General features: G+C 38.5%; 1 protein-coding gene and 1 non-coding gene across 2 annotated transcripts in view; one reads left to right on the top strand and one right to left on the bottom strand.

The window, feature by feature from the left end:
* LOC105482052 (ADAM metallopeptidase domain 28) overlaps window positions 1–24,408 on the top strand; it is a 596,506-nt gene that overhangs the window by 26,292 nt on the left and 545,806 nt on the right. Inside the window, exon 4 of the mRNA XM_071068485.1 lies at window positions 21,282–21,369. The gene's annotated coding sequence lies outside the window, so the exon portion shown is untranslated. The remainder of the gene's footprint in view (window positions 1–21,281; window positions 21,370–24,408) is intronic.
* LOC112426717 (small nucleolar RNA SNORA67) lies at window positions 14,072–14,212 on the bottom strand. The gene has a single exon (XR_003018124.1). It is a non-coding gene; the product is annotated as a small nucleolar RNA SNORA67 (small nucleolar RNA).

Below are 24,408 nucleotides of genomic sequence, written 5' to 3'. Positions count from 1 at the left end.
TGTCTTTTGAAAAGAGGAAATTGCTTTTTATTAGGTGTAAAAACCAACAAAAAAAGCTCCCAACATCTCCAGAGGCCTAGGAGTTGCCATGAACCGCTGACCCCATTCCATTAGGTTGGCAAACAGCCTCCCCAAGCCCGCCATCCAAGCAAAACGGTGAGCTTGACTTGTGCCACAGAACAGCCTTGCCTCACATCGAGACACGTTTCCACATCCTCTGGAGGGTGCCAGCGTAGCCTTGGCACATGTCTTTTGTAAGGGACATTCATTTGTAAATTCAAAAGTATGCTGGAGTGATCTTGAAGGACAGTAGTGTAATCACATCATTTAAGAGATGAAGAAACTGCAGCTCAGAAAAGGAGTCATTTGCTCAAGCCACATGTGGGTCTGTGGAAGACCTGGGACTGGAACCTCATCCTTCAGAGCAATGCTGTTGCCACGAAGTCCTTGGAGACTTGGGAGGACTTTCCAGGTGGCGGGGCATAGTCACTGCTCACCAAACCTTCTGGGTGTCCCCCAGTATTCCTTAGTAGTCAGGTTGGGGCTGCATGACTAGACCTGGCTAATGATGTCCTAGCAGAAGTGAACAAGAGGTTCACCTTTGTTGTGTTGGGCCATTGAGATTTCGGAGGTATTTTTATTACTGTAGCGTAACCTAACTTTATGCAGATCTGTGCAAAAACTAACTTTGCAAAACCATCTCAGAAGAGCTGACTCTAAAGTTAGAACAATGTCTCACTTAAGGAGTGATATTTTTTATTGAATGGGGGGCAGGATAGTATAATAGTTTTGAGACTTTTCTTTCTAAAGCTTGGGCATCTGGATGCTAAGATGTGTATCTCACATCCACTACTTATTAGCTGTATGATTTTGAGCGATTGACTTTACTTATTGTGCCTCAGTTCCTCATCTATATAATGGGAATAATAATGATGACTCTATCATTGACTTGTTGGAAGGATCAGAGAGGATAACACATGGAAAGCCCCCCCTCCCCCGCCTTTTTTATTTTTGACAGTCTCACTCTGTCACCCGGGCTGGACTGCAGTGGCGTGATCTCAGCTCACTGCAACCTCCGCCTCCCGGGTTCAAGCCTTTCTCCTGCCTCAGCCTCCTGAGTAGCTGGGACTACAGGCACATGCCACCATACCCAGATAATGTTTGTATTTTTAGTGGAGACAGGGTTTCACCATGTTGGTCTAGCTGGTCTCAAACTCCTGACCTCAAGTGATCCACCCGCGTTGGTGTCCCGAAGTGCTGAGATTACAGATGTGAGCCACTGAGCATGGCCAGCACATGGAAAACTCTTTTTGCAGTACTTAGTGCAAAGTAAGCTTTCAATATATATGAGCTTGCATTATTTACTGAAGATACACACCCTGGAAAAGGCATTGGCCAGATTTTTCAGATGTTTTAGGAATGAATTGACTTAAATCCCATCTTCAAGGTACTTGTCATGTATTATAAGGCAGTAGCCCAGCACCTGGATGAAATCCCAGTTTACAGCCATGGAAAATATGGACCCTCTGAGCACCACAGTTGGGGGTTGTATCAGAGAGCCCCAAGTTCCAGCTTCTTTATGTGACAGCTTCACCCAAGTTCCTGGAGTCTCTAGGATGGTGTTGGAGTGTATCTCACAGAGGAACACATTCAATTTTAGTACTGACAAATATTTGCTCTTCGTAAAAGATTGTTATTTGAACTTAGATTCTGTGGTAGCCAATATAAGTAGAAGATTTCAACATACCTAAGGGCCATGGTTGAAATTAATGAGTACTCTTCTTTGGGAAAAAAGAAAACCTTACAAGGGAAAAATAATAAAACACTACATAAAACTCTGTTTCTAAATAAATGGATCACATACCCTGGCTTTACTAAATGCCTAGAGAAATATTTATTTACTGAAACACATCAACTACTCTACTACTGGCGTTGGTCTGGGGAGGTGGGGGCAGGAACGCAGGCCTTCAGTGTATCTCGCATGTCATCTGGAACCACCTGTCCTCTATCTTCTAGCACTGTCCCTGGCCCCACATGCCTGTCAGAATGACTCTTAGGAATCTTTGCTTTTGACTTTAGTCATTTTCTACACACTGAAAGGGAAAGAATAAAAATCAAAATATCAGAATTGCCCTGGGCCTTAATTTCTGGAATGGAGTTTGTGACTGGGACTGGCAGAGCATGTTCCTTTGTTTCTAAGTTCTATCACAACCTGAAACGCAGCTCAAAAATGAGGAATTCATTTTCTGAACCTCTTCAATGTGGGGTGTTTTTTTTTTTTTTTTTTTTAAATAGGAAATGCCCATTGTGACTAATGACACACATAGGCTAATTCCTCCCCACATTTCCCAGCAGTATCCTCTGTCGTGTGAACCAGCTTGTTGTCAGAAATATTCACAACCTGAGCATTTTCATCAGATAAAAACCAACCTATTTAGGAGATGAGCTTTGCAGGAGTCTTCCTGTTTCAGTTTCTTCCTGGGACTTTTTTTGTTTTTTAAACTAGATAAAAAGAATCTTTAAAATGACCTTTTAAAAGAATGTGTTAGAAGATAAATCTGAGCTAGGTGTGGTGGCTCAAGCCTGTAATCCCAGCTACATGGGAGGCTGAGGCAGAAGGAGGATCACTTAAGCCCAGGAGTTGAGACCAGTCTGGGCAACATCGCAAGACCCTCTATCTCCACGTAAAAATATTCCAACGCTCCATGTTTCTTTCTACCCTATAAAGTGGTTGCAAGGGGGGAACCCAGGAGGGACTAGAGATGCTCCTGGGGAATATCACATGACACCTCCCAGGAGAAAGGAAAGGCTCATTATCATGCATGCTGTTGTTTTGGGTCTGTGTTTTCTATTGTGCCAAGATGCTCGGCCTGGCCTCCGAAAGTGCTGGGCTCTTTCATCGTGCACAAGCCTATGCTGATGAACAAGGAAAGGAAGTGCTACCTTTGCACCCTGTCTGCTTCTGAGTCGGACACATGGGAACCCCAGAGCTGCGTGGGTGAAATTTGCCATCCGGAGTAGGAATTCCTTAAGAGAGGAAGGAAAATGTATTGACTTGGCTGGGAGACCAAAAACAAAAAGGACCTGCACTGTCCAGGAGGAAATTCAGAATAAAAACAAGACTTGCCACCACTTTCTTCCCATAGGGGCAGCAAACACTGAGGGACATCATATTTTTCCCCATAATCAACAGGAACATTTACCTTATTGGCAGAGGTTTATCTTCCCCGGGATCTCCTCGTGCTTTTGGAAAATACTGAGATAGTACAACAAAGGACACAGCCCTTGAAAGATACGTGCCTGCTTTTTAATACAGAACTGCTGTCAAGTCAAATAGTTTAATGAAAATAGGCATGAAAGAGGCCAAGAGAAGGCTTTTGTCTTTAGTTTTGGATGGTACTCAGGAGTCAATACAGTGGGGACAGACCTTGTTCTGTCCAGGTGGTGCTGAGTCAAAGGATCTCAGCCTCAAATCCTGTTTTTTACCTCCTGTGTATGGCCCCATAGCTGTCTGAACTTGAAATTGTCACTTCTCCTCTCTCAGCCTCAGCTTCCTCTACTGCAAAATGAAATGCTTGGAGAAACTATTTTCAGTTCCCTGCAAAGAAGGCCGGGCATGGTGGCTCATGCCTGTAATCCCATGATTACAGGGATTGAGAGGCCAAGGCAGGTGGATCACCTGAGGTCAGAAGTTCAAGACCAGCCTGGCCAACATGGTGAAACTCCATCTCTACTAAAAATACAAAAATTAGCTGGGTATGTTGGTGCGTGCCTGTAGTTCCTGCTACTCCAGAGGCTGAGGCATGAAAGTTGCTTTAACCTGGGAGGTGGAGGTTGCAGTGAGCCGAGATTGCACCGCTGCACTCCAGTTTGGGCAACAGAGCAAGACTCTGCCTCAAAAAAATTCCCTGCAAAGAAATCTTTAATTCCAATACAGCCACTTGAAGTCGCTGCTGGGTTTTGGCAGACAGTTCTTCCCTTGGCCCACCAGGACTTGTATCTTGAGCTAAACTTACTACTTCTCAGAACAGCTTCCCAAGAGAGTCTGGGTCATTCTTCCTGGACAGCTCTGAAATGGGGTAAATTCTCCTTGACCTCTAACAGTTGAGCAGGTCCTGGCTTAGAAAAGGGAGTGATTGAGATCTGTACACCCATGAGAGCTTCAGAAGCATCAGAATCACCCCGTTCACTGGCTGACAAAACAGAATGGACACCTCATGGAATCCCTATGGGGTTATCTCTGAAATCTCTATATTGAATGAAATTCCTGCCAGCTTAAATAATCTCTCAGGGCTGGGCGCAGTGGCTCATGCACGTAATCCCAGCACTTTGAGAGGCCAAGGCAGGCTGATCACTTGAGATCAGGAGTTTGAGACCAGCTTGGCCAACAATGTGAAACCCTGTCTTTACTAAAAATAATAAAAATTAGCTAGGCGTGGTGGTGCTTGCCTGTAGTCCCTGTAGTCCCAGTTACTCGGGAGGCAGGAGGATCACTTGGGCTTGGAGGTAGAGGTTTCAGTGAGCTGAGGTCACTCCACTGCACTCCAGCCTGGGCAACAGAGTGAGACTCTGTCTTTAAAAAAAAAAAAAAAAAAATTATCTCAGATCTCTTCTGGCACTTTGAGAACAAGGACATTGTTAATGAGCTTCCAACATTGGAGTGAGACAGGGCTAGCCAGAAAGTTGACCACTGTCCCACCTTGCATACATAAGCCACAAGACCTCCCTTCATGACATCTGTGCTCTTGTCGGCTGGCCCTCTCCTCCCCATCTCTTGGACCTTCCAAATTCATCCATTCTTTGCAGCCTAGCTCAAATCTTTCTTCCTGTATGACATTGTCCCTACCTATTCATCCAGCCCAAATTTGTTATCCTTTTTTTTTCCTCTCCCTTGAAACCCATCCTATACTGACTCACACATTGTCTCTTGTGACTCAGTGAGTTCAGGCTGGTAAGTCTTGACCTTCTGGGGTGTGAGCTACTTCCTCCCAAGCAGGTGGCCAGGGACACATCTTTCCCGTGCATCCTCCTTGGTGTTGGGCACAGTGCCCATCAGAGGGTGGAATGCCCTGGGGTTCCATGCACTCGGGGCCTGCAGACTCCACTACAGGACCAGGGTCACAGTTGTATGGAGGCTGTTGTGGGTAGATGGGGGAAAAGGGTGGTAGCTAGGGATGTGAGCCACATGCTTTCAGCATGTTTAAAGACATATGCCATCAGTGCCTGAAGGAGAGCCCCAGTCAGCCTGTGTTCCCTTTTCTGGCAACCGCAGGCCATGCCTTTCTCTCGTCCACTCCTTACAGCCTCATGACAACCCTCCTCCTCTTCAAGAATGGCATGGATGTCTATTGTAATTTGATTTTCTATCAACTAAAAGATGGTGAGGCTGTGGTCTTCCCTACTGTCATCTGCTGTTTAGTACATGGTTGTGTACCTTTTGAGTCAGTCTAAATCTGCCCTGTCCAATGGGGTAGCCACTAGCAACAAGTACAACTTAAATTTAAGTTAAATAAGATTGAATAAAAATTTAAAATCTAGTTTTCCAGTTGCAGTGAGCACATCTCAAGGCTCATTAACCACATAGGGCTAGCAGCTACCCTATTTATTGCACAGGGCAGATAGAGAACATTGCAATCATTGCAGAAAGTTCAATTGAACACTGCTGGTCTAGGCTGGGCTCAAGCCCTTGCCCTTCCACTCCTTTTCTGTGTGATCTTCAATCAGTTACTTAGCATTTTGGTGCCTCAGTTTCCTCATTTATAAAATAGAGAAAATAATAGTATCTACTTGGCAAAATTGTTGAGATTTAAATAGGATAATCCATGCAAAGGGAGTGTCAGAAAATGAGAACTCAAGGTAAGTTACAACAGCAGCAACAACAACAGCAGCTTATATGTTGGCCCTGTTGGATCTGAATTCCATCTTCCCACCACAAAGAATAGCTTTGACACCACATACAAGGTGGCCTCTCAATAAATACTTAAATGTATGAGCTGAATTGAAAGGGAGGTACGTGGTTGCTAGATCCAGTAGGCTCTGTTGGGTCAAGACTGAGGTTTTCTCTGTGTACGTGCAGTTCCTTGGATCTGCCTGTGAACCAGAGGACATTTTGATGCTTTCACCTTTTCGGAAAGGACGGAAATTTCCCTGATTGTGGGCTTTCAGCCAGAGGTGAGCAAGTATTGACCCTCTCCAGTTCTCTCCGTCTTTTTTTTTTTATTTTTTATTTTTTTTCCCACACTGAAAGCGTATTCCCTCCTAAGAGGAAGTTTGTTTTCTGTGTCCTGGAAATGTCAGGCTCCCCAGAGAGCTTGAGGGTGGATCTGTCTCAGTCAAATGTCTCTTCCTCTGATGCAGTGGGTGACGCCCCCTGCTTTCTTGAATGACATCAGCTGAGCCGTAATCAAAGTGCTCACGCCTGACTCACCACGCACTGTGGAGAATTGACTTCCAGCATAGCGGGGGGTGGGGGTGAGGTGGAGGAAATGGCCCTTGGCATGTGAATGACTTCTTGACTTTTGACTCAGACAGTTTCAATTGTGGTCAGGCCTCAGCATTCCCGTGCATGTCTTCATTGCCTAAGGCTTCTTGACTTAATTCTTTGCCAGTTTACAGTAAACCTGGACATGGGAAGTCCATCCTGGGCTTCACAGGTCACTGCAGAAGGACTTGGGAGGACCAGGTTGCAGCAAGAGGGAGCTGGGAAATTAGAATACTTTGCCAACTGTGCCCAGATGCTGGCTTCTGAATTGTAACTTCCTAACAATATACAGGAGCTGAAGCACACGAGTCCATGCATTTTGGCATTTGGTGATGACTTACTGGGGGAGAGAAGGCATAGTTTGTGGTTTCAGGAGCCAACGTAGCATTAGGAGCTCACCTTGAATTGCTTTCAAAAGCAGAGAGATGTCAGCTGTTTCCCAGCCTCTCAGCCATCTCGTCTCCCTTGTAATTATAATTCATTGTTCCACTGACTTCCTTTCTCATTGGACAGTGTCTCAAGGGTGGACCTGTCTCAGGGCAGGGCTTTCCAGAAGCAGTCGTAGATGATGCTCAAACATGTGTGCTGGGATTTTCCCAAAGCTCCCCAAAGTCTGACGGCTGAGTTGTCTAAGAGCCAAACCAAGTCTAGCAAAAGTGAAAATTCATTTAACATCAGGGCTCTTTCCCTACCGAAACAATTGATAGTTCATCACCTCATCCATCATCTGAAACTCGGCACTCGAAACCTCTTTTTCCTCCTGCTTTCTAGTGCATGGCAAGAGAGAATTTTTCACTCTAGGATATACTTTTTTCTAGATATTGACTTATTTGGGTCACTTGTTATTTTTCTATAATTTTAAAATTCCAGCAAATTTGCAACGATAGTCTAGAGAACTTTTGTGTACCCTTCTTTACCAGATTCATCACCTGTTTACAATTTCCCCCATTTGCTCTCTTTTCCCCCAAATTAAAAATTATGGTAAAATACACATAACATAAAATTTAACATCTTAATCATTTTTAAGTATGCAGTTCAGTAGTCGTAGTTATATTCATAATGTTACGCAACCATCATCACCATCCATAACTCCATTTGATAACTCTTTTCATTTTGCAAAGCTGCAACTCTCCCTATGACATAACACCACGTTTCCGCCTTGCCTCAGCCCTGGCAACCACCATTCTACTTTCTGTCTCTATGTTTTTGGCTACTCCAATTTTCACTTCACCGTTTCTCTGTCTCACCATTTCTCTCTTTGTCTCTCGCTCTGTTATCTGTCTCTTGTTCTGTCTCTCTCTTTATATACACATACATTCCCTTTGAGAGTAAATTGGAGACATTGTGCCTTTTAACTCCTAAATACTTCAATGTGTATTTTCTAAGGATACTTTCTTACGTAATTATAGTGTGGTTACTAGAGACCATAATATTTAAAAAAATTTATTTATATTTTTGTAGAGATGGGTTATCCCTTTATTGTCCAAGTTAGTCTCAAACTCGTGGGCTCAAATGATCCTCCCACCTCGACCTCCCAAAATGCTGGGATTATGGGCATGAGCAACCTTGCTCAGCCAAGGCTGATTTTTAAATGGAGGCAATAATGTTGAGATTGCATAAAGCTTAAAAAAAATGTTCTGTATGCCTTTCTTGAGTGTATTGCTACAAAACCAGAACCAAAACCAGCCAAGCAAACAAAACTCCCACACGTGTATTAAGGGCATACTATATATCCAGCAAGATGTTTGGAGCTGTGTCCAAAATGAGGAAAATATAAGACACTGATTTCTTAAATGTGAATTTTATTTTTTATTTCTGTAGAGATGGAGTCTTCCTACATTGCTCAAGCTGGTCTTGATCTCCTGGGCTCCAGTGAGTCTCCCACCTTGGCTTCCCAAAATACTGGGATTACAGGCATGAGCCCTAGCTAGGAAAATAATATAAACATGTAAAATGTTAAAAATCAAGGAAATATTTTAAAAGAGCATATTAATTAGTTAAATGCAGATTCTTTGGGAAAAATAATTTAAAATACCCTTGAAACAACCATTAGAAAAATCGTAAATTCAGTATAAAAATAATGCCTCAAACTTTATTTTTAGGCTGTATAAATTCCTTGGCTAATTATAAAATTGTAACAGGATGTTGAGATAATTGGCAGTAAAGTTTTGATAGGATTGGATTTTTCATAACTTCAATCAAATTAGGATATGGAGCAAAAACTATTCCTTGTTTTAGTAGACAAAACCTCCAATTCCCAAAGCAAGGGAAACTTGTAGTAAAACACGTGTGTAGTCTTTAAGTGTCCAAAGGATTGATGGAAAGCTAGATGGAAGCCAGCACATCTAGTATGTGCCAGGCACATAGGAGATATGTAGTATGTGTTGTTTGATGAAAAACAATGGCCTGTATTTGGAGGCAAAGACATGAAGCATGAATACATATCCTGGGGTACCAGAACTTTGGATTATTTATCTTTGTCTGCAGAAGAAGAGGTGCAGTGAAACTGTATATACTATTTTTTGGTTTGTTTTTGCTGACACTTCTCCCTTGTTTGGTGAGAATTCAAAGAGGAGACAAGTGTCTGGAACAGGGTGCACACTCACCCTCACCATGGCCCATGTGCAAAGTAGCCTGGCCCTCTCAAAGAACTAGGATGAACAGAGAGAAGGTATTATTTGAAATGGACGACGATCCCAAATAGGGGTTGGTCCCAGTGCATGTTCAAAAACAAGAGAATTGGCTGAAATCCACTGAAGAATTATAAGATGGTGACCTAGAATGGGAACCCTGAAATAATAATTAGGGCAGCAAGGATAGAATCAAATGATTGGTGATCCAAGGAAGAGGAGTGAAGGAACTAGGGTGAGTCTGAGTGAGTAACGAAGATAGGATGCGGCATGTGGCTTTCATGTATTCACAGTGAGTCTGCATAGATGGGTTTCAGCCATTTTGGGTAAAGGATGGAGTAGACATAGAGTAGAACTTGATAAATGTCCTCTGAAATGAAAGACAGCAGTTCAGTACCTTATTATGCAGGTCATTAAGAACCACCAAAGAACCTCTGAACTGAAGACATTGTTGTCATCCTCTGCAAGGATTTGTAAGTATATCCCACTCCTACCCCTCAGATGTATACAGGATTTACTACAGACGTGGTAAAACAGCTATTCCCATCCTGAATTTATAAACTCAGGAGCATAAAAGTCATAGATATGAAATGTGAAAATGGCATTCTACATTATGGATGTCAATAATTGCCCCCCGCAACAGCTTCTCATCCTTATTACTTGTCGTCATGTTACCCAAAATAAGTCCTGTCTCCACACTTCCTTAAGCTCTTCTTATTTCTTTGTCCTCCACCCATTCTCAGCCACTCATTCCCCTAGTTACACTTGCAACTTTGTCATCACCAATAATTACATCTCCTTAATCTCAATCTCATGGCTCCCTTTCTTTGACCAACGCCTCCACTCTTCTACCTCCTTCCTTCTAGTAGTCCAACACCAATGACCTTTCTATTCCATCAGACTTTCAATCCATTGGTCCTACTGTATTTTCCCTGCCCTTCATCCCCTCACTGTCATGATTCCCTTGCTGTCTTGATTCCTTCTTCACCTATCTTAAATTCCATGTTCAATTGTTATAACCCTTGCATATGTCTTTGACTCGCTTTCCATTTTCTCATATATTCATTTTAACAAACTGCAGCCTTGATTAAATCCAGCTTTTTGCTTGGTGCCTGTATCTGTGCTTGGACAAATGTAGTTGGAGGAAAAGATATAATTACACTGGCTAGTTGCACTTTAAAATCATGACCTTGACTCAAATAAACTTTTTAATGCAGAGAAACAATTTTACTCTTTGTCCCTGGCCAATGCACACTCTCATTGTTCTAGAATTGCTTCATGATTTGTTACAGTCTCATTCCATGTACTCCCTCCTATGCAACTGATTTTTAAATTGAATTTTGTCAAAGTAAAACAGGTACATAGTTTAACAAGTCAATAAATAATAGTAGGTAGGTAACTAAGAAACAGTAGTTTTGTGCCAAATTTCCTTTAATTCCCAATTCCCATGGTAATATTTTTAACTCTTATGTTTTCCCCCATAGACCATGATTATACTACCATTTCTTATTTTTTCAATGATAGTGCCTTTACACACACACTCATGTTATTCTTCTGACTGTTCTCGCATTCTTCCAGTATGGTTTTTTTTTCCAAAATTTTTGGGTAAGTCATTTTTCAATGTTTATATTATTACTATGTAATTAATATTCACAGTTGAACTTACATAGTATGCTAGGATAACATTTTTTCTTCTTTTTGAAAAATAATGTTTGATTTTTTTCTTGGAATTAATTATTGCCACTTCTTTATTTGCAAAATTTTCTTTGCATCAGTTGTGAAATCTCTCAAACTTTCCCCTGGAATAGACCAGAAAATCTTGTCTGAGTGTGTTTACAACCTGTCAAGTATTCTGTTACTTATATTTTCTTCATGGCTGTCTAGTCCAGAAGCCTCCTGCATCTGTTCTAGTCAAGCTGATTTCTCTCTAGAGAGAAATCTAGAGAGACTTCTAGATGTTTCTAACTAGAGCTGCTATCCTGGGACTTCTCTTCACTCTCATCCTGTGAACGCCTTCACCTTTCCTGTGTAGGAGCCTTGTTACCTCGTTTCCCTGTCTTTCTCCTTCCTGCTTAACTTTTCACTGAGGAGGAATGAATGGGTCAACCAGTAGCTTCCTGGGAAAGGTAGCTGGAAAGACAATTTTGGGGGTATATTGAAACTCTGAAATATCCTTATTTCACCTATATGCTTGACTGATAGTTTGGCTGGGTACAGAATTCTAGATTGGCATCAATTTCTTCTCACATTTTGATGATATTGCTACATTGTTTTCTACCAGTGTTGCTAATAGGAGTTTTAATGACAGTGATATATCTTTTGTAAATGAACACTTTTTTTTTTCCACCGTTCACATAATTTTAGGCTTTTATCTTTGTCCCTGGTATTTACAAATACCACACGATGGACCATTATACAGAATATTTTTTCATCGATTGCACTGTTTTTTTAGTGACCCCTTCCAATCTGGAAACTCATGTTTTTCAGTTCTTGAGGGTAGTACTGAAATTATAATAGAATTGTTACTCTTTATTTTCCCTCTTTTTCTTTTCTAGAACTTGTGTTAGTTGGCTGCTATGTATCCTGGATTGATCCTCTAGTTTCCTTACTTATTTCACAAACTTTCTTTCTCTCTTTTTTCTACTTCCTGGGATATTTCCTCAACATTATTTTCAAACACTTCTGTTGGATTTAAATTTTTGCTATTGTATTTTTAATTTTCAAGAACACTTTTTTTGGGTAACAAAATACTGTTTATTGTTTACTTTTTAAATTGACAAAAATCATATATATTAATTGTGTACAACCTATTTTAAAATATATGTATATGTTGTGGATGGCTACATCGAGCTAACATAGGAATTACTTCATATATATACTTTTTTTTTGGTGAGAATACTTGAAATCTATTCTCTTAGCAATTTTCAAGAATACAATACATCGTTATCAACTATAGTCATCATTTTGTATCAATAACTCTTTCTGACATTCTGAATGTATCCCTTTTGTATTGTATCATGTTCTTTTTCATGGACTTTTTTCATTTCTTAATTTTTGGAGGCTGTCAGACATAAAATATTGCTATTAGTCCTGGACACGGCATACAAACAAAAAATTGTTGGCCTGGCGCGGTGGCTCATGCCTGTAATCCCAGCACTTTGGGAGGCTGAGGTGGGTGGATCACCTGAGGTCAGGAGTTCAAGACCAGCCTGGCCAACATGGGGAAACCCCATCTCTACTAAAAATACAAAAATTAGCCAGATGTGGTGGCTCACACCTGTAATCCCAGCTACTAAGGAGACTGAGGCAGGAGAATGGATTGGACCTGGGAGGCGGAGGTTGCAGTGAGCTGAGATTGTACCATGGCATTCCAGCCTGGGCAAGAGAGCTTGAGTCTGTCTCAAATAAATAAATAAATAAATAAATAAAATAAAAATACATAAAAAATATTGTTAAAGAGCACCTGAATGCCTCTGTCCCTTGATAGTTGGTGCTCAGTGCTGGGCATGAGATGTAATTTAAATGTTAGTTCTCATCATTCCAGGGAAATCTTTCTTCACTACTCTTGCCTTATGTCTTGTCTCAAAACTGAAGATAATTGTTTTTAAATGCTGAGAAGGTTTGTGGGTGGTGTCACTAAGGACATGAGAGGACACTGGTTAGACGAGTGGTGAGGATGTGAAAGGTGGCAGCACTTATGTAAATGTAAAACATTTGAAATTAATTTGTCAAATCATTTTCTCAGATTGCATGAATACAATAGATTCTTGCATAATGAAGTATAATTTTCCAGTAGTACCCGGTATCCATTTCTTGTTTCTCTTCAGGTTTTAATTGTGGTTTCAGAGTTATTCACGGATTGACATAATATTTGCTACAGTTGCTTCTAACAGCTGAAGAACATTTTCAATTTTAAACAAAAATACTCTTCGATTTGTGTATGTGTGGATCCAGATGTAACATTGTGAAATGTAATACTAATTCTTCATTGGCAAGTAGATGGACATTGAATTGGGAATAAATTTATTTTTATAAAGTACATAGTAAGATATAATTAAGTAAAAAAAGTTAAATAAAATTCAGCTTTACTTAAATAATTTTGATTTAAATTTGATATTTTAAATTACTTTTTTTGTCTTTTAATTTTAATGGATTACTTTGTGTGCTTTGGAAAAAATATCTTTTTGAAACATATTATAAAAATAAACTTTTTATTTTTTGAAATTTACTATTTGTTGAAAATATATTGAAATTTTGTAAACTTTGATACAAATATATTTTAAAATCTCATTACTATCAATAGAATATGAAACATGAAAATCTCAATGATAACAGTGATTTTGCTGAAATGAAGGCAAGGAAAATAAAGCTTATGGAATAAATAAGTAGTAATTATGAACCATGTTTGCTTTTATTACTTATCTACACACTGCTACTAGCCCAACAACAGAACATTAGGAAAAGACAATAATAATTATATTTAGTCATTGTTGAGAGATATATATACACATATATATGTATTTCTTTTGCCTCAAAAAGTGATATTTATTCAAAGAAAAAAACAAGATGTCCACTTCTTTTCTCCCTTCCTTCCCCTCTCCTGCTGCTCCTCAGCCCCCCAAGATTGAACCCTGACTGGGGCTAGGTAGTAGGACATCCCCTCAGATGAGGTCAGCAACATTGAGGGGCATCTTCCCAGTGGAGGTGTTGTAGAAAGTCTCAATGTCTTGAAGAGTTCTCTTGTCTTCTTCTTTCACCATGTTAATAGCCACACCCTTATGGCCAAACCGTCCACCTCAACTGATTCTGTGGATATACTTTTCCCTATTGATGGGAAGGTCATAGTTGATGACTAAAGAAACCTACTGTACATCAGAGCCTCTGGCCTATGTCAAGAAAGGCAACTCTTCAGCATGTGCATGAGAGGACAATCTATCCTGAAGGGAAGAGACTTAGGTGTCCATGTAGGCAGCCAAGGAAGGCAGAGGAAATAAGCATCCCCTGTTCCCCAAAGACCTTAGACATGCTAGATTCTATTCTAAGTTAGTACTTTCCTGAGAGGGGTACTGCATGTTCCCTTGGAGAGGGAGTCCCCTTGGATTGTTGATATTTTTTGATTTTTAGTTATTTAAAACCCTAGCTTTACACACGCTTTTCAGTTTTATTGTTGTGAGGGAATATTCATCAAGATAAGAGGAGAGAGCATATTTTATTTGTTAGCTTGATCTATACTTTTAAATATTTAACCATATGGTACATGGGCCTTGATACATATTCTTTCCCTAGGTGACTTAGAGTCCTGGTTATTCTCTTGGGCCTAGGCCCAGAATTGAAGGCTACTGAAATTATTACCCGAACCCTTCACTGTGTTCATGTCTTCTTTCCCCTGTCAGCCACTCCTCCTCTAAATTGGAATAGCAAAGCAAAATGGAGAATAATGTATGATTTATGTTCTAACAATCCATGGTTGAGATAGAAAATAGCAAGATGTTCTTTATATAATCAAGCACTTGTGGTGAGATGAAATGTCCTAGTATCTTTGAGAAGGAACCAATAAGCATTACCAGCTCCTTGAGGATAGAGGCTATGTAGAATTAATCTTTTTTCTTTAACTGTGCCTAGCAGAGTATCTTGCAAATTAGGGAATGTTTTTGGAAACAAGGTAACTTTGCAAGGCTTGGAAGATGAGTAGAGTTTGCATAGACAAAGGGTTGGAAGCATCTGATCTGGGAATGCAATTGTCAGCCAGGTACAAAGGTACATGTGTGTACCTATGTATGTATGCATGTATGTGTATGCATGTTTGTATAAAGGTACACACGTGTACCTGTGTATGGTGTGCATGTGTGTTTATGAGACAGATGAGACTAAGGGTGCGAGAGGGGTGAGGGTAGAAAGGAAGAAATTTTAGCTCAGGTGAACTGGAAGGTATGCTGGAGGAAAGTTAGAAATTAGATGGGATAAAATAGGGCCCCGATTGATGCAAGACCTTGGGAAAAAAACATTATTCTCAAGTTACATTAGGAACATGTGGAACAGAGAGGACAGTGCTGCTGTTGGAAAAAGGTGATTTAATGGGTAATTGCGAATTATTGTAATTACTTCCAATCAAACAAAACAAAGGGGGAATAATTAAGACAGTGCCAACTTGTAAGAAATTTGAGTTTTAATGTCTGCAAAGCTCCAGCGTAAGCAGAAAGGAAAGCGCATTACCTACCTTACAACCGGGCACTTTTTCTAAAGACATTTTAAAGAGCCAATTTTTTGACTGCCTTTGCTTAACTATAAAGAAAGCAAAGAGAAGCAGGAAGGGTGAGGGCCAGGAAAATTTGAGATGATTTTTCCCTTGTTACATAATGAAATTAAAAAAAAAAGTAGATAAGCGCATCAGTCCATCAGTTTCTTTGATTTTGGGCCAAGTCGAAATGTCCTCTGTTCTGTTTGCTCGTTTTTAAAAAGCTTCATGTTAACAAACTCTAATCCATTTAAGTCTTCTTTTGGAAGGACATTTATGCTCATAAGAAGATGCAACACCTGTCAAAGAAAATCTTGTGAGGTTGAGAAGATGAGCGGTTTTTATTAAAGTGAATCCAAAAAAGAACTGGGGCAAATTTGTCTCCAGCACTCCTAGTCCTAAGAAAGGTGTTGGAGAATATTTAAGGGAAGGAGCTGGTCCCAAATGGTCCTTTTTTTGTTTGTTTTGTTATACAAAATACAACAAACATGCACCCCACAGTAGGGGAATTACCCTGTAAGTAAAAGTCATTGCAATAATATCGGGGAGTTCCATTGCTGGTCCTATTATCAGTTGGCTCTGTGACTTTGGAAAACTAATGCCACCTTTTTGTGCCCCTATTTTCATTATCTGAGAACTTAAAGAATTGAAATACATGATTGCCAAGGTTTAGGAGGAAGAAATGGAGGGCCAGGGGCAGGTAGGAAGTGGTTGTCCAGAGAAAGATCTGGGTGCTAAGTGTGTTCATTGTTTCTGGGGTTCACTGTTACAAGGCTTTTGAGCCTTGTCAACTGACAGAGCAAAAAAATGTATGTGTGTAGTAACTCATTATAAACACATACCTATAAATAGATCTGAATATAACTGCCTTGTCTATAGAAATCCAAACATAACTTCATACTGATAGCTCCAACTCAAATCCATTTCCAGATGGATCAGTCTAGCCTCCTCCGCTTGTTTAATTGCAACCTCCAACTCCAACAATGAGAATCTGGCTCCCACCATTTGAGATCCATTTATTTACTTGTTCAGTTCTAGTATGTTTGTACAGTGGTATCATGATTGTTAAATTATACCCTGTGGGAAACAGCTTTATCAACTAGAGTATAGTGCTTTTGTACAATTTGTTTTGGCTTTGATGTTACGGAGTCCCCCCATTTTCAGGTTTGTTAGGTTAGTATCTCTCCCCAACCCCCTTCAGGGAGGTGGTTTTATACATTTGTAATACAATTAGATTATTTTGCCATATTTTGCATTTCATCTTGATATTCTTCAAACTCCTAAATGATTTTTGAAAACAGTGCATGCATTAAGGCTTGCTTTTTGTGCTTATGAAGCTCTGTGGGTTTTGACAAATGCATAGTATAATAATGTATTTACCATTACAGTATCATAAAGAATAATGTTGCCACCCTAAAAAATTCCTTGGGGTTTACCTACTCAACTCTGTCTCCTTCCCCCAGATCCTGGCCAACACTGATATTTTTACTGTGTTTATAGTTTTGCCTTTACCAGAATGTCATATAGTTGGAATCACATAGCATATAGGCTTTTCAGACTGACATTTTTCATTTAGCAATGAATGCATTTGAAATTTCTCCATGTCTTTTGGCAGCTTGGTAGTTCTTCAAAAATCACTAAGTAATATCCCATTGTATGAATGTACCACTTTGTTTATCCATTCAGCTATTTAAGCATATCTTAGTTGTTTCCTGTTTTGGGCAATTATGAGTAAAGTTACTACAAGCATTCCCTTGCAGTTTTTTGTGTAGGCATGAGTTTTCAAATCAGTTGGGTGAATACCTAGAAGCATGATTGCTACATCTTATAATTAGAAAGTGCCAAACTGCCTTCCAAAGTGGCTGTACTATTTTACATTCTTATTAACAATAAATGAGATGAATATTACTTTTTAAATTGACCCAGGAGATTTAAAATGAAAATCTTTGACTTTGCTGGAAAGTTTTTGGTTCCCTTTCATGAAGGGGAGAGTACAGAGATGGTTCAGGGATCAAACACTTGAGGCTTATGGAGACCAAGAAGAGAATAAATTAAGAAAATGGATATGTATGAGAAAAACAGAGTGACTGGGTCTGTGGCTACTCAAAGTATATGTCTAGCTGCCACTTGGCTGTAGCTAATTGTTTTGACGCAGGAACTTGGGTCCAGTGTTTCTAAATTTTGTAAGTTTTTCAAGAGAAGCCAAAAATCTAGATTTGTATAGACTGTTCCATTTTTAAAAAATATAGACAATAAACTTTACATATTAAAAGTATAAAATTTGGTAAAGTTTGACATATGTTTATGCCACTAAACCCATCACTCCAAACACTTTTCTCATTTTTCTTGAAAATCCCTTTCCTATCCCACCTCCCAGACAGTCATTGATCTTTTTTGTCACTATACATTAGTTTGCATTTTCTAGAGTTTTTTTTAAGTAAATAAAAGTATACATTGAGCATTCCTTTTATCTCCCTTCTTTGTTCAGTATAAATATTTTCAGATTTATTCATGTTGTGTTATCAATAGTTCATTTTTATAGCTGCATAGTTTTACATTGCATGGTATACTATAACTTGTCTATCCATCCATCTATTACTATTCATTTAGGTTGTTTCAAATTTTGGGTATGACAAAGATGATTTGCATATTTGTATACAAGTTTTTATATGGATGTGTATTTTTTATTTCATATTAATATTCTTAGAATGATTGGGTCATGCAATAAATGAACAGTTAAACTTTAAAGAAACTGCCAAAATATTATCCAGAGTGGTTGCATCATTTTACATTCTCACCAGCAGTGAAGGAGAGTTCCATTCTTCCGAGTCCTCACCAACACTTGGTATGATTAGTCCTTTTAATTTTAGCTATTCCAGTGGGTGTGTAGTGGTATCCTTTTGTGGTTTTAATTTGCACTTTCCTGGTCACTAATAATACTGAGCATATTTTCATCCTTTATTTGTCCTTCACATATCTTCTTTGGTGAAGTGTCTATTCAAATAGTTTGTCTGTTATTATATTGAGTTGTGGTTTTCTTATTGGGAATGGAGAGGTTTAAGAATATTATATATATATTTCAGTTCTAGTATAGGTGTATAGTGGTATCATGATTGTTAAGTTATACCTTGTGGGAAACAACTTTATCAACTAGGGTATAGTACTTACGTACAGTTTGTTCTGCCTTTGATGTTGTGGAGTTCACCGATTTTCAGGTTTGTTAGGATAGTACCTCCCCCTAACCTCCTTCAGTGAGGTAAATAAGTGTGTGTGTGTGTGTGTGTGTATTCTGTATGCATCCTTCATCAGATATATGCTTTGCGGATAATTGCTTGCTATCTGTGTTTGCTGTTTTTATTTTCTTGGCAGGGTCTTTTGAGGAGCAGATTGATTTGTTCTTGGGTCTTAATTTATAGAGATTATTGAGTGACAACACAGATAGGTCAATGCCATTGAGAGAAAAGCTTAATGTTACTCATAGTTTCCTTAGAAATGATAGGCACAGCATAAAATACTGGCCACAGGTGAAGCAGCAGTGTCAGTTAGGAGGCAGAAAGGAGCAAGGGGAAGGCACAGGTCACAGAACTTATTGGGGTCTCTATTGGAAAGGCAAAGTAGGGCAGGGGAAAAAACTTACGATCAGCTCCAGCAGCCTTTAGGGTACAGGGTTGTCCCTAGTTGTTTGGTACCTTGCCCTGGGTTGATTTAGGGCAGGGGAAATACTGACTTGGTGTGTGAGAATTAGATAAAGGAGGTGATTGGGGATATGAACTCTGGATTGGTTAGTTATTTAATAATATATGAAAGGTAGGCTTACCAACAAATTGTTTACTCTCTCTGGGAATGAACTAGCCCTTGCAGGGGCAATCTTTCCCTAGGCAGCAAGATCCTCCCCAAAATGTCATACAAAATAGAAGTTGTGATTAATACACAGATGTTGACTGGGCACAGTGGCTCACACCTGTAATCCCAGCACTTTGGGAGGCCAACGTGAGCAGATCACTTGAGCCCAAGAGTTTGAAATCAATCTGGGAAATATGGCAAGATCCCATCTCTATAAAAATACAAAAATTATCTGGGTGTGTTGGTGTACACTTGTGGTCCCAGCTACTTGGGAAGCTGAGCTGAGAGGATCGCTTGAGCCCAGGAGTTAAAGGCTGCAGTGACCGTGATTGTGCCACTGCACTCCAGCCTGGGTGACACAGTAAGACCCTGTCTAGAGAATAAATAAATAATACACAGATGTTTTTATATTTAGATGAAGTCCAATTTATCAACTTTTCTTTTGTGTATACTCTTCTTTTTGTTCTAGATAAGAAATCATTGCCTAACTCTGTGCCACAAAGATATTCTTCTATGGTTTTGTCTAGAAGTTTTGTTTTACATTTTGGTTTACAAAACCTAGAAGCTTTAGGTTTTACATTTTAAATCTATGATCCATCTTGAATTTACTTGTGTGTATGTTTTGAAATACATATTGAAGTTCTTGTTCTTTTTTGCTTATGAATATATAATGATTCCAGCACCATTTATTGAAAAGGCTGGGCTTTCCTGACTTTCTTGACTTGCCTTTGTACTTTTGTCAAAAGTTAATTGTACACATATCTGTGGATCTATTTCTGGACTCTTTATTCTGTCTTACTGATCTATTTGTCTATCTTTATACACGTACTACACTAGGAAAACATGGAGTAGACATAAAACTACCAGTATCGGGTGTGAAAGAGTTGATTCTACAGATACTAAATTTGACCACTTCGATGAAATGGACATATTTCTTGAAAGACACAAACTAGCAGTGCTTACCCAAAAAGAAATAGTTAACCCGAATAGCTCTACATCTAACAAAGAAATTTGTGATTAAAAACCTCAAGAAAACTCAAGGCTATTGTTTTGGCTATTGTCCTGTCTATTTTAGATTTTTTGCATTTCTGTAGGAATTTTTGAGTAAGTTTATCAATTTCAACAAAAACCTACTAGAATTTTGAAATTTTGATTGGCATTTCATTGAATGTATAGATAAATTTAGGAATAATTCACAGATTAACAATATTGGGCCTTCTGATCCACAGACAAGGTATAACTCTCCATTGATTTAGAACTTCTTTCTTTCTCATCAATGTTCTGTAGTTATTTTTCTTTTCACTATCCTCAATCACAATGGGAATGTGTTCTGTACTTTTTAGTGTACAGACCTTGCATATCTTTGTCAGCTATTACCCAAATATTTTAATACTTTTAATGCTATTGTAAAAGGTATTTCATTTTTTTCTATTTCTAATTATTCCTTACTGTTTTGTAGAAACAATTAATTTTTCTATGTTGATCTTGTATCCTGAAGCTTTACTACAGTCATATATTAGTTGTAGTCAGTTTCTTTTAGATATCATCAGATTTTCTACATAGATGATTATGTGATTGCAAATAAAGACAGTTTTGTTTTCGTTCTTTCCAATCTGGAGCCTTTTGTTTGTTGTTGCTTCTTTTCCTGATTAAACTACATGAAACTGTTTATAGAATGTCGAATAGAAGTAGTGAGAGTAGAAGTCTTTGCCTTGTTCTTGATCTTTAGGTGTAAAATATTCAATGTTGTGAGCTATGGTCTTTTAAAAATAGGTATATTATATCAAGTTTCTTCTAATCCTAGTGTTTCAAGAATTTATTTCAGGAATTGATGTTGAATTTTAACAAATTGTTTTCTGTTCCAATGGAGATCATCATATGATTTTTAGTTTTTGGTTTATAAATATGGTGAATTAAATAGATTGATTCTTGAATGTTAAAACACTGATGGATTATGATGTATTGTCTTTTTAATATATTGTTGAACATGCTTGCCAAATTTTTTAGTTATAATTTTACACTAAAAGTCATGAAGGATATTTGAGGCTTTTTTTCTAATATAGGTATTTAGTGATGTAAATTTACCTTTAAGGATGGTATCAGGGAAGGTGGTGGAGTAGGATGTGCCAGGAATCTGTCTCTCCACCTGGACAACAATAATGCAGCAGAAACTGTAAGAGGTAAGTGTTTTTGGACCTCTAGAGTTTATTTGAATGTTTGCAACTTCTGGGTGAAGACCTTGGCTGGTAAATTGCAGCAATGTTGGTCACTTTTAACCAACAGTACAGTGGCAGCTACCTATTCTCTTTCCATTCCCAACCCTGTGGTAGCTGCTGAGGAATGGCAACTTGTGGTTTTAGTGCTGCTTGTGTTATCCACAGTAGGTAATAAGGACTTTGTTCCCCAAATATTGGGGGTTTGTTTTGTGGTTTTGAATTGTTGCTTTAATGGTTGAGGTGTGGGCATGGAGGCTGGATGCCATTGTTCTAACCTCCATGGGCTGAGGTGTTTTCCAGGATATGGAAAGGTCTGAGCCTGTTCTTTGGACAATCAGAGGCAGCTCTGCATACAGAAAGCGTTAGAAAGTAACTTCTTATGCCCAGAAAAAGACACAGATGCAGTAAAAACCTAATGAAAACTTAAGCTTTTACTTTAAGCTGACCCAGGCATAGAGCCATGCTACAAGAATCAGAAGAAAAGCAAAATCTGAAGGAGGAGAATCTAATTTCCATAGTTATTACATTATAAGATTCAAACTTGCAGTTTACACCAAAAAAGAAATCACAAAGAAACAGGAAAGTATGGTCCACTCAAGGGAAAAACGTAAGTTGACAAAAATGTACCTGAGGAAGCCCAGACATCAGACTTACTAGACAAAGACTTTAAAACAGCTGTTTTAAAAATGGTCTAAGAGCTAGTGGAGGATATGGAAAGAGCTCTAGGCACAGAATTTTGTATGTTATTGAAGTTAAATTCGTCTAAAGTCCAATTAGATTGTTATAACTTTAGGATGTTAAAGGTGAGCCCCATGGTAACCACAAAGAAAATACTGAAAACCAAAACAGTTCACTACAAAAAATTAAGTAATCACAAGAGAAGACAATAATAAATGAAGAACAAAAAGCTATATGGCAAATAGTAAACATATAGCAAAATGGCAGAAGTTTCTCCTTAACAGTAATTATTTAAAAATGCAAATGGATTAAACCCCCTAATACAAAGACAAAGACGGGCACAATGATCCCCCTCCTTCAACGAGATGATCTAATTATATGTTGACTACAAGAGACTTACTTTACCTCCAAATACACGAGTAGGTTGAAAATGAAATGATAGAAAAAGATATTTCATGCACATAGTAACTAAAAGAGAGCTGAAGCAGCTACACTAATGTTAGACAAAATAGGCCTAACTTCAAAAAAGTTCAGAGGGCAAAGAAGGATATTATATATTAGTAAAAAATTTAATATAGAAATATGATATAGTAATTTAAACATTTACATACGTGAAGCTTGAATTACTGTTGTTGCCTGTGCTTTTGGTGTAATATTTCTGGACTTGTTACCAAATCCAATGTCATAAAGATTTTCTCCAGTGTTTTAAGAGTTTTATAGTTTTACCTCTTATGTTTAAATCTTTGATTCATTCTGAGTTAATTTTTATACAGTATAAGGTAAGAGCTCAATTTTATTCTTTTGCATATCAATATCCTGTTTTCCAGCACCATTCGTTGAAAAGATTGTCTTTTCCTCACTGAATAGTCATGTTATCCTTACCAAAAATTGTAAGGTTAGCCAAGAGAAAGGATGAGAGACAGACCCAAGGTCAGGTGAGGAAGTTTATTAACCTGCTGGCTGCTCCACCGCAGACAGAGGAGGCAGCACTAAGCTTACAGAATTAGGGGTTTATATTGGGCAGGGGAGTTTGAGGGAGTTCTTTGGTATGGCTGGGCAGGGGAGTTTGAGGGAATTCTTTGGTATGGCCACATCCCGGGGTTGTTTGCTGGTTAATTTGGCCACATATCACCTTGTGATGTTCATTACAGGAGGGTGTAGGTAAAGTTTGTTTATGCTTCCCATGACCTCCCCCTGTGCAGTCCAGATGTTTTGTAATTGGGATTTGCTTATCGCAGCAAGGTCTGATAAGTGAAGTCTGCTGGCTTCACTGTGGCACCTAGACAAGGGCTTAGAAATGTAAAGAGGCTTGGGGGAAGGGTGAGCAGCACCAAGAAGCTTTCTTGGGGCAATTTGTCCCTAACAAAAATCAACTGACCATATTTGAGGATTTATTTCTGGACTCTGTTCTATAATATTTCATTGGTCTATATGTTTGCCTTTATGCCAATGCTATACTGTTCTAATTACTGTAGCTTTATTGATAACATTATCCAAGTTTTCTATGTACTTTCTGATTTTTTGTCTACTTGTTCTATCAGTTATTGAAAGAGGGATATTGAAATCTGCAATGATAATTGTGTATTTGCTCATGTTTCCTTGACATTCTATTAGTTTTTGCTTCATGTATTTTTCAGCAATGTTAGGAAGAGCATAAACATTTAGGATTATTACAACCTCTTGATGAATTGACCACTTTATTATTGTGAAATTACCTTCTTTATCTCTGGTAATAATTTTTGATTTGAAATCTACTTTTTCTGATATTGATGTAGTAATAATCTTTTTAAAATTAGTGTTTGCATGGTATAACACTTTTAATTTTAATCTGTGTCTATATTTAAATCACATCTCTCCCATTCATTTTTGTATGCAATTACTTATTAATATTAGTATGGACTCATGGGTATTTATTTTATAATTTGGGTTATAATATAATGATACCTAATTTATTTTTTTGCTCAAAATAACATGAAAACAGTCTTGTTGGTAGAATATTTTTTCTTTCTTTCTTTTTTTTCACCTAACTCACCCATAGCAGAATATTTTTAAAGATATTTTTTCTCCCTCCCCTTCTTAGGAGACTTCCATAATATGTATGTTAGTCCAACTAAATTTGTTCAACTGATACTCTTTCCTGTTTTTCTCTCTGTGTTCCTTTTTGTATAGTTTCTATTGCTATGTCTTCACGTTCTTTTCTCTTTTCTTCTGCAGTGTCTCATCTGCCATTATTCCCATACAACATTATTTTACAATCTGCAATGCACCTGTGTCTTTATTTACCTTCCATATTTCTACTTAACTTGTTAATACTATTATATTTTA

The sequence above is a fragment of the Macaca nemestrina genome, chromosome 8, assembly GCF_043159975.1.
Source record: "Macaca nemestrina isolate mMacNem1 chromosome 8, mMacNem.hap1, whole genome shotgun sequence".
NCBI lineage: Eukaryota > Metazoa > Chordata > Mammalia > Primates > Cercopithecidae > Macaca > Macaca nemestrina.
This window is presented reverse-complemented; position numbering and strand designations above follow the sequence as displayed.